The following is a 12,186-nucleotide window of genomic DNA, read 5'->3' on the forward strand; positions in this document are numbered from 1 at the left end:
GCACAGAGTAAGAAGTCTAGGATGAGTCATAGGGTTGTTTGCCCTAGAATATTGCAATTTAATGTAAAGTTGTGTTGGCCTACCCATGGTCCGCAGACCATGGGATTGTATAAATATAGCGAGGCTCTAAGTGTAAAGGAAGCTAATGAATGATAGAATAGGGAAGGTATGGTTCGAGGTTAGATTTGGATCTGAAGTGTACTGGGTCGTAGTAGTAGGAAGAGGCTCTACAGCTGAGTGCGCAGAGGCCTAGTATAGTCTGCAGCTGAGTGCGTAGATCCCTACAGTTGAGTGCGCAGGGTAGAGTCAGGTCTATACTTGGGACTGAAAGTTAATAAAGAGAAGTTTACTCTATACATCTGTTCTTGAATCTGTATTGTGCGTAGCGCAGTAAGTGAAAAAGTTGGACCGCATAACAATCACCTCATATCATACATCCCCAGGGTGTGGAAACCTGGTTCTAGCACCCTCCCATACTACTTTGGGTGAGACCTTAGTCTGTGCTCCACGAACTATTGCCGAAAGGGCCAGTAGTAGTGGGATTTGCTTGGCTAAATCACTTATGAAACTGGGTCAGGCCCCACAAAGCCAACAGTAATGTAAGTATGTAAACAATTCTAAATATGGGCTTAGTTAAATAATAATAGTAATAATATTAATAAAAGTCAAAAGTACGTGGATGAGTGCAAAAATATAAATGTTGGCTCAATTAATAATAAAAATAATAAATTTCAATTTTTTATATTCTGACTTTGTTATTAAGTTGTGAATAGGTTTTTTTACAATACCATGAACCAATACCATGGCTTATCAATACCTCAAGCCCAAAAACCATAACTTATTTCACAAGCAAAATATTTTATAACAATATGACAAGATTGTTAACCATGGATATTCACCCCCCACTTTACAATGGATATTATTAACTTGGAAAAAATTGGTTTTGTTATAATACCATGGGCCAATACTATGGCTTATCAATACGACTTGGTCTAAAAACATAACTTATTTCACAATAAAAATATTTTATAACAATATAAAAATATTCTTAAGCATGGATATTCATTCTCACTTTAACATGGATATTATTAACTTGGAAATAGAATTTGTTACAATACCATGTGTGATGCAGCAAAGTGTTCCCTCTGCAGACAGAGGCAACCCCTCTAGCCCTAGAGTGGGTCTAGTCACAAACAAGGACAGATCAACAATAACTTTCCTTAAACAGTCATAGTTGGAGGCCTACCTCAACCAGTGGTCGATGGAGTTTCATTGCGTTGCTCCAGCTTTCGCTTCCTTAACGAGTGATCAACCTGAAACAATGCAAAGGAAATACAACAAAGCACGTAACCAGAAAACAACAATAATCTATGTACTCACAAAGTCAAGAAGTCATGAGCTATCAAGTAAATTACATACAAGACATAGGAAAACATCATTAATTGTATTAATAATGAAATAAGAGTAAGCTTACAACCAAAGTCTTGACATCACAAGCTTTCTCAGAGGGATCTAGCCAATATGTTCCTTAAGCATTCACTCTTTGAAGATGGATCTCCTAACATACAAGTCTCTCACACTCATAAGTTTTACACAAAATTAAGGGAACTTCACAACCTTCCACAAGCTATCAACAATCCCACACTTGTCACACTCACACCAGCTATCTAGCAAACTCACAAACACTAACAGCACTGCTTAGCTAGCCAACTATCAGAAACTAGCAATGCATAGCATTGGTGAGAGTTTAAATAGGAGAAGGACTCTCCATGAAAGGTGGAAGAGTGAGCTTATCTCCAAGGAAGGCAGCACAAATGACAGAACAACCACACTAGAGGAGGAAAGGCAACACAAACTATGCCAACAACCAGGTCTGGAGTCATCCAGTTGGAACAAATTCGCCCAATCTAGATCATCGCGGGGGAATAACTGAGCTATAGCACTGACATCGCTAGTGAGTAATGTAGCTAGTCAGATCATCGCTAAAGATTATAAGTAACCTCGTGCTAGGACATGTAATCGGACCATTGTGGGAATCAGATGTACTTCTGCACTGGCAGTGCATCTGGACTATTTATGAGCACCCTTCAGTGCATATATTAAATCCACAGTCACGATGAGGCAGATAACTTAGGAAAAGTGGGTCATTTGGCAACATCAGAGAGAATTTGTTCAATATGAGCATGTTTGACTTGGACACACGACACAGTAGAAGGACTGGAGTGAAGGAAGTGACAAATTACTATGTAATAGATGCCCCCTAAAGTATGAAGCCCAAGAGAGTGGGAGGGGTGAAATGCTTTATGAAACTGACTGAGCTGGAACACCATCTAGAAGAACCTGCACGCAAGTACAACTGATATCTCTCATAATGAAGTACATGTAGTCTAAGCATGGGCGCAGCCATCCAAAAGACATACGAACTAGGTCTGTGGTATGGACGCAGCCATCCAACTAATGAGACCATGATAATGATAAAGGTATGGTCGCAGCCATCCATGAAGACTCAGGTATGGTCGCAACCATCCATCAACGAGTCATGTAATCATGAACCAATTCACGCAGCCCAAACATATGTAATCTAAGTTCGGGGCCTTGAACCCAACCGATCATAGTACAAATTCTAACATGTGAATAGATGTGCTGAAGTCGAGCATGATAGAAAGTTACTTGATTACCAGTGAATAATGAAAATCGTTAACAAGCACGAGAGAAACCACCAATAATGCCAATGGTTCTCAAGGTACTAGCCAGCACAATCCACAAAGTGTGAAAAAGGAGCTGAAGTTGAACACTCGTGGAATCACCCAATCGATGACCAATGATGAAAGTTGACCGTCAGGTGCAAAGAACTTTCCATTGAGGCATGCAAGCTCTAAGGTACCAAAGGGGATCTCTAGATCAATCTCCTGGAAAATGAGCTAATGTCGATAGGAAATGACCTGTCGCAGGAGGGCCATAATGTTTCCCCCGTCAATGACATGAGATAAGGAAAAAGCAGTAGATGGTGAAACAGAGTATCAGAGGGGAAGGTAAGGATGTAAACTGTAGAAGGATTATACTCTTGAACATGTCGGTGACACGACTTCGGAGGGTGGCAGCATTAAGGTACCTGGGATCAGAGGGTCGATGAAGATGGCATGAATTGGATGGAATGAGGCTAAATGGCAACCCAAACCCATGGAAGGCCAAATGATGATGTATGGATGTCCCAACCTAACAAGAAGCAAAAGTGTCGATGTTCAAGAGTGACTAGCTGCCAATGATGATTTCCAAATTTTCCCCACCATTGCTGACGAGTACCCCTATTAGTTTTTAAAACAATCTTGAAGGGGATAACATATGCTTGTAATGTGTTATCACTCAGGTTTTCCTTAAGCTCTGGAAAAGGATACGGCTGAGGTAACCATAGACCAACTTTGGACTGCAGGTTCTAGCCGACCTGTAATCAGAGAGGGCTCTCTCTTTTGGCAATTAAATTGGCTTCTACGCTGATAGCAACATTTTGCATGTCTGCAAGGGTTTGAGGAGCTCTTTCTTTTAACTGGTATGCCGTATCGGGGTCGAATCCATCAGGAAATTTGTAAAAGGCCAGATCAGGTGGAGGCCTTAAGTTCTGTGGTATTGCGTTATATATATTATTGAATCTTGCACAGTACTCCAAAACAGTCTCTTGAGGACCTCGTTTAATCGTATCATATTCAGCTAGTATGTGCAAGGGGTCTTTCTTTTTCTCCCATCTATTGGTAAAGGATTGGTAAAGCTCATCTGGGGTAGTTATGGAATTTGCAGCAAGTGATCTGAACCAAGTTCTTATATCACCTGTCAAACTCTGAACAAAAATTCTCATTCTTACACTATCATCATCTATCTCATAGTTTTCAAAATAGTCTTGCATCTTTTTGGTGTGCTGAAGGGCTGTGAAAGGACCGACAGAATCAAAATATGTGATTTTTGATTGGTACTCTTGAGGTAAAGCCCCAGCATTAGCAGGTAATTGCAGGGGTGCATATCTATTAGCCATATTGGTAGGTATAAGTGGAACAAGGGGGATAAGTGGAACAATTGGAGTAATGGGGGTCACAGGAGTAACTGGAACACTGGAAAAAACAGTAGTGCTAGTAAGTGCAGTGAATGAAGGTGTGGAAGGAGTACTACGGGATGTAGATGATGAACTAAGGGAAATAGGGGTTGAATGGAACAAAACCTTGACAGGAGTCGGAATATTGCTAGGGTAAACTGTTTCAGGGCTCAAATCAGCAAAATTTTCCTGTCTTTCTTGCTTCCTAATGATTTTGGGGATTATGTTATGGTTTTCAAAAACAGCTGGAGGGTTGGGGTCTGGATTTGACCTTGTATATCGTGGATTTTTCTTGGGAGCCAGCTTCTGAATTGTTTTTTGGGTAATTTTCTGGGGAATGTTTTTGTAATCAACAAGGGACTAATTAAAATATGAGACAGCTTGTTTGTAACTTAAAACTAGCATGAAGATTGACTGAAGCAGCATTTATTTACTCCTGTTAATGCAAAGCAAAAAACAGTCTCAAAGGCTTCCTGGCTGACATTCAGGCTTCATCTGTAGTTTTAAGAGATAAACAGCAGTTGGAAAGTTTGATTTATGGTCTCAGCAGAGCTTTCTTACCTTCTTCGTGAAACTATCTGAGGAAGTCCCCAGTGGAGTCGCCATTATGTTATCACTCAGGTTGTCCTTAAGCTCTGGAAAAGGATACGGCCGAGGTAACCACAGACCAACTTTGGACTGCAGGTTCTAGCCGACCTGCAATCAGAGAGGGCTCTCTCTTTAAGATTTAGCTTCATTGAAAAGGATTTTAGGCTAGGTCTCGAGTTCAGAGGGTTTTTGTTTTGTTTTTGGTGGGAAAATTGATGTTTTCAAACAGAGAGGCAAGGCATAGTTTGGAAGTTTCAAACCATTGGGCGTGGAGTCAAGGAGGAGAACTGCTGATGTGTTTCTTCAGTCACAAGAGAGGGAAAGTGGAGCAAGATAGTTGTGCATGAAACAATATCTCAGGTTAAAATGATGGGAAAAATGCTAAGTGATGAGAGGCAGTTAAGAATCTCTCAATCAGCTTAATAGAGGAGGTAACAAAGCGCTACCTAGGGGCAGTAAAGAATCCCTAGATAATTGGCAAACACAGGTGAATTGGGGTAAACATGAGCCAGGAGGAATTCATATTCATAACCAATTCAATCAGAGGAAAACATAAAGAAATAGCAGAAATTGAGCATAGAGAGTATTTAAACTAATTCTAGGCTATTCTTTCTTTCTGCTATTTAGATAGTGGTAAACAATAAACAGAGGTAAGATGCACTTATTGCTTCAGGCTGCAGCACAAGAATTCCATCTTCATATCTCCAAAAACATTCATTTACAACAGTCAGTTTGCTCTCCAAGCTTTCAGCAATCTTTGATTATAGAAAAAACTCAGGTATACAATGCGAGTCTCTAGTGAAAATTCTCAATCAACCAACCCTTGAAACAATGTAGAGGGCGGTATATATAGGGCAAAACTATCTACAGAGTTCCTTTATTACATCTTGACCTAATCAGGTCTGAAAGAAAAATGATTACTTAACCTAATACTATCCAGAAATAAATGCAAAAAATATCTCGGGCTGCGCTCAGGGCCGCCGTATCAAAACTGAGTAAATGATGTTGTCCTTGGTGGCTTTCTGCAGTGTTTTCTGAAATAAATGTGTATGGGTTTCTGCATCTCTGCTGTCTGTCTGCATTTAAAGCTTTAACTGTGATTTGAGGGCAAGGATGGGCTTACGCCTCCTGATTTGACTTTCTGGGGGGGCTCATCAATGTTCAGGTGCTTCGAGCCCCTAAAAAATCTTGACTGATACTCTTTGGCTCTTCTTCTTCCTCTGATACTCTTTGGCAATAAATTGATGCTGTTCTGACGTGCTGTGTGTTAAATCATCATTTATTGGCCGTTGTTCGGCCTCTGTTTTCTTCAAAACTGTTTTCTGGTCCTTCCGGCAAGCTTCGCGAAGAAAAATGGGTCATTCAGTGCCTTTCGGGTTTGCTGGGGGCCGCAGAATAAAAAGATTCCCTAAAGATTCCCCATTCAGGCCCAAAAAATCTAGCGATTTGTGCAAATATCTCATCAAAAACTGCCTCAGAATCTGATTCCGGGGCTCCGAAGTGCGATTTTTTTCCCTTCGTGCCAAAAAGTGCTGATGACGTCAGCATGACGTGATGTTGTACGGCGGGTAACATCAGCGATGACGTCAGCATGATGACGTGGTGGGATGACATCAGCATGACGTCATCATGTACAGATGGTGATGTGGCATGACATGTGGCAAGGGGCCACGCAGGCAGATGACTCGACATGTGACTGGGCAGAGGGGGGTGACGTAAGCGGTGACTGTGCAGGGGGGTGACGTAAGCAGTGACATCACCGGGCAGGAGGCGGTAAGTGGTTTTGTGGCGCACCACCTTTGGGGGGGGAGCGGTTTTGTCAGAGGGGGCTCCGCCACAGCCCAGGAGCTGACGCGTGGCGGGAGGTACGGCGGGAATACCGCCCATCTCCCGGACGCTAACCTTCGGGCTGTTCGGAGATGGGACGGCCCGCCAACCGTCGATCTGGGCGCAGGACGATCGGACGGCTGGCGGCGAATGTGAAGCGGCGGGAAGTTAGGGCGGGGAATATTCAAGGAATATTCCGAATTTAATATGCGCGCGGTGGGTTTAAAACTTAGGTTTATGTGGGTTATGGGTGTTATATGGGTTTAATACGCGGGGTTAATGTATTTATGCAAAAACTTTGGGTTAGGGGCAGAAAAGGGGGTTTTTGAGGGTTTAGGGCTAGGGGAGAGGTTATTAATCTGGCCAGGTGTCAGATTAATCCCTTTTAAGACACGGATGGGCTAAAAACAGCCCCGGATGGACCGTTTTTTCCCGGACTTATAAAAATATGGTTATATTGCCAGGGAGGGGATATTCACATAGGGGAATTTTATATACAAAGTTTTAATAGGGAAAGGAGAAAACTGATAGGGAGTTATATAATACTGTTAGTGGTTAATATGAAGGTGACCAGCAAGCGCTAAGGTCAGGGATCTTAGGCTAAATTTGGGGAAAAGAACTTGTAGAGAACTGAGATCCTTGAGTGAAGCAGATCTTCACCAAGGCAACTGATATGGATGATGATGAATCTAAGAGGAATCAAGCAGATCTTGACCTCTTTGGGATGTTAGTAAGGGACTTGGGGAATTAGAAGAAGGGGAAGTTAGTTATGTTCACCTTTGAGCTCCTTTGCCTGAAAAATGCCTGCACTGTGATCTGTAAAGATAAAGCACTTTGTAACACAAAATTGATCATAGATTATCATTCTGCAACCACAGCTACCTACCCAGCCTATTCACCTAACATTTTTTCCTTCTTCTTTGGGTGGGTGCACTTAGACTTGCAGACCCAGATTTACAATTTTCTTTTGAATTCTTCCTATCTAGATCTACACTTATTTCTGCCAGGGCCCAGATTAAACAGTTGGGTCCCTTTGATTCTCTACCTATCTACAAATCTGCCAAGATTAAACTGTTTGGACAGATATCATTCTCTATATTCTAAAACAGGAAATTGAAACCTAGGGAGACCAAGATTAAACTGTTTGGACCTCCCTTAAATGAAAACTCTCCAAAACTGGAACAACTCATCAAAATTTGGAATCAGCAGTGGCATTTGGACTAGCACACTTCATGGCTTTCTTCTTTGGTCTCTTCTGGAAATATGGAACATTGCAGCTTGCAAAGTATGACATATTTGTTATGTAAAAATGTCGATCATGAAAAATGATACCCTGTTGCAACAGGAGGCTAACAGTGGCTCCACTTGGGGATGGCTTTTCCTTGTGAAAAGCCAAGAACAATAGGTCAAATTGCCTTGATCTTCTGTGGTTGTTGTAGACTGGAAACATTAGTTCCGGCTGCTAAAAATATAAACTTTGGACTATGAACAACCTCCTCCTCAACTGAATTATTTGTGAACTGTGCAGCATCGCCTGCTTTCTTCTGCGTGCTTGATAATTATGTACAACATTGTTTGAGCATTATGCCTCTGAAAGTCATGGGCCAAAACTGATGTGTCTTCTCTGACTCTGGTCCTGAACAGTTATTGACCAATTTCTTCTTCCTTGTCAACACTCTTTTGGCTGAAGATTACACTCTGCAACAGCTTGCCTTTACCATGATATATTGTGATGTGTCTGTGCTATTCTTCGCTGTTGTGCTGAAATTAGTGCAGAGACAGGGCCTTTAAAATTGGAATACTTGCATCGGCTGGATCTTCACAGATTTACTGCTGCTTCTTAAATAATCGACTTGCTTAAAAAAAAATGAAAACAAAGTGCTGATATATACAACTAAGACTGTACAAAGATATATACAAAACTGCATTGTGTCCCTTAAAAGGGATCATGGTAATGCTTCAGCATACGGCCATTGACAGGACCTTCTTTAGCAGAACAATCCTCTACAGATCTGAGAAAATAAGTGTTATTTCCTTGAACAGCAGAAATAACCAATGGACCTCTCCATAGAAAATCAAACTTGGCATGTTTGCCCTTGTCTTCCCTTCTTGAGTCCCATCTTAGAACTTTGTCACCAACATTGAAATCTTCAGCCTTAGCTCTCTTATCAAACATCTTTTTGAGCTTTTCTTGCACAATTTGAGCTCTGTCGTAAACTTGCTCTCTGGTTTGCTGCAGATGGATGGTCTGGTTGATTCTTCTTTGAATGTCATTCGGTTCAGCCTGAATCTCTTGTAACAGCTTGATAGTAGGAATGCCCAGGGATGAAGGAAATCTGGCCTCCATGCCATATACTAGCTCATATGGGCTCATCCCAATTGATCTTTTTCTTGACAGTCTGTCTGCCCATAGGGCATTTACCAGCTTTTTGTGCCAGTTCTTCTTATTTTCTTCCAGCACTTTCTTTATGATGTTGATGAGGCTTTTGTTAGATGATTCGGCCAAGCCATTGCCTTGAGGGTAATAGGCTGTGGAGTGGCCCAAGGTAATATGAAATTTGTGGCAAAAATTGATCATCTTTTTGGACTTAAAGGCAGCGACATTGTCAGTGATAATTTTCTCAGGGCAGCCAAATCTGGAAAGGATATTGCACTCAAGGAATTGGATAATGATGGTGTCATTGGCTTGTCTACAGGGAATGGTTTCAACCCACTTAGTGAAATAGTCGGTGGCTGTTAGGATCCATTTGTGCTGGCCTGAGGAAGAGGGATGGATTTCTCCAATGAAGTCAAGACCCCATTGTTGAAAAGGTTTTTATGTGGAGATGGGTTTAAGGGGCAGGGGCAATAACTTTCTCTTGCCCTCAAAAATTTGGCATTTGTGACATGACATGGAAAACTTCTTTATGTCTGCAAAAAGAGAGGGCCAATAAAAACCAGCCCTTAGAATTTTATCAGCAGTGGACTTCCAATATAGATGTCCTCCACAGTCACCTGCATGGAATTCTTTCATGACATTGTTAGTTTCATTCATGGTTAAACAATTAAGAAATATACCTTGATGATTTCTCCAAAATAATGCACCATCTATAACACAAAACTTTAAAGCCTTCATTTTCAAAAATCTTTTCTTGGTTCTGGACAATCCTGTGGGAGCACACAGGTTTGACAATACAAAGCATATATCAGCGTACCATGGGGATTGTAAAAAGATTTCACTGATCTGTGGAGTCGCCAGCTCTGGTTCATTGTCCAGCTGGTTAATCTCTAAGGCTTGAAAATTCGTCTCGGACATCAGTTTAGCTAAACCTTGTCCCTTTATCAGCTTGGTTGGTTTTATTTCTATGTCATATTCAAGGATGTTTGCAATCCACTTGCCTCTTTTTCCTTCTAATCCCTCTTGGGTCAATATGTCTTTTACACTAGCATGTGGGACATAGGAAATCACGTGTGAATATAATATGTACACTCTGAAATCCTTGATGGCCTTAACAAGTGCATAGGCCTGCTTTTCCATTATTGGGTACTTCAAAGGGGCATCTCTTAATGCTCGGCTGAAAAAAGAAATTGGTTTTGCAGCTCCTTGTTCATCCTTTTGCAAAAGGACAACGGCTATGGTGTGATCAGATGCAAACGAAAATATGATAAAATCTTTATAAAACTGTGGGCTAGTTAGGACAGGGGTTTGTGTTAAGGCTGATTTGATACTCTCAAATGCTTGCTTGGTTTCAAGAGACCATTTTACCTTGGCATCCTTCTTTAACATGTTGCTTAACAATCTGTTGTGGCCAGAAACACCCCCCCCTTATTCAATTAATTATCAACCATGATACTGAATGGATGGGGACCCTTAGTTAATTTTTAGGAAAAGCAAGAGTTTCTTTTTGAAGTTACAATCATACGCTTAGAAAAAGCCTCTTAGATATTTTTAAGCCTAAGACTATGATAAAGAGAAAACCTTTAAGGTCACATTGCAAAAGGATAGGAAACACCTTTATCTCCCTTTTTATGCGCACCACCCTCGTGTTAATAATGACATCGCATCGCAAAATAGTAATGCTCATAAAGAAAAACTTAAAGATTCGCCGATCTGCGATAACGCCGATCGCTAGATCGCATATCGCAGAAATGAGCCAGGCAAGATTTGGTAAACATCAAATTTCTGCGATCTACGATATTGCGATCGCTGCGATGCCACATCCATGCGACTTGCGGTGATGTGATTAGCGATCACGCGACATGCGAGGTTACATCAACAAATCATAAATCACTTCGGTACGAATCCTTCGGGCGCGCCATTCAAAGAAAAACCACTTACTATAATCTGACCCGAAATCATGCGTTTTTAATGATAGTAAATGAATTAGTTGTCAGTTATTAAATGGATTAAAGACGCGTGCTTTGGTAGAGATTTGCTTCACGTAAGGTGGCATATTTGATTTATCTGTTGCATTTAAAACTCTCCCATCACCTTTCTGGATCAGTCATTTCCATTTCACTCGTAATCTGCAGGAACAAAGTGCTAAGACAACTCAGACAGAAACTCAAAGAGAAATGGGAAAGAAAAATAAAGCTCAAAGCTCCTAAGCGAGGGAGAAGACCAAGGAGATGGCGCCCCTGTACACAGACATAGCCTGTAACAAAGACGCAAGGATATCAACATGGGAAGGCATGTACAGGCTGCTAGAGGAAGAAAAGCCTAGAATAATGAAGGTGACTGCTGTCGCGGGTGCACCACGCTCTTCTGAGGCGTCCTTGGAGGACCTAGCATGTTCATTCCTTCACAGAATAGCGGCAAGACCCAAAATTCTACCATACACAGATATGATCAAGTGGATTGGGATGATGCAGAATTAAAAAATAGACAATTCAAAGTTCATGGACATGGGCTCGTGGGATCGTTTGCTGCGCAAGATTTGAAGCTTATGTATCATCTTCCTGAACCGCAAGCAACCTATAATGCACAATTTGTTAAGAAATTCGCGGTGGAGAATCCAGATCTATCAGACACCACTAAAGAATGGTCTAGAAGAGACGAACCGCTAAAAAAGGATAAAAACGGTATGTACAGCACTGGTTCCCTCACCTCTCCATATTGTTTTGCTGCGGCCATGCTCTGTAGGTTATTTGGGACGCCGGATATCAACAAGTTTTCATCTAAATGGCTGCCATTAATTGATGCTGCCACTAACGCCGACATCCTAGATTGGCCCAAAATCCTTTCTGATACTCTCTACACGGCTGTTCTCAATTACTGGTCTAAGAGATCCTTGTCTCAAAGGGTCTATCCTCCTTTTTTATCTGTCTGCCTATATTATGGATTCTGTTTGTCTTGTATCTGAATTCCCTATTATGGGTTGGAAATGGACTACCCAAGACCCATTTCCCATCCATGTTTATCATAAGGTCTTATGGGATTCCCAGTTTACCCCTCACTTTTACCAGATTTGCCATGGGCTTATTTTGCCCCTATATAGAATGATATATGATAAGGACCCCCCAAGGTGCTCTCCAGAGGCCCAAATTGACATCATCCCCATTGCAAGATGGTTTGGGGAAGAATGGTTTACTTACATTAGAGTTTTTGGAAGCACTGTACCTCCACATGTCCTACCCCTATATGTCCCTAATAAACTTTTGGCCCGAGAAATCGCTTATCAAACCTGTTCTGAAGGCGGCCTAACCAAAGA

This window comes from Pinus tabuliformis, chromosome 6 (genome assembly GCF_031772625.1).
Source record: "Pinus tabuliformis cultivar Carrire ecotype Pingquan chromosome 6, CPIR1, whole genome shotgun sequence".
NCBI lineage: Eukaryota > Viridiplantae > Streptophyta > Pinopsida > Pinales > Pinaceae > Pinus > Pinus tabuliformis.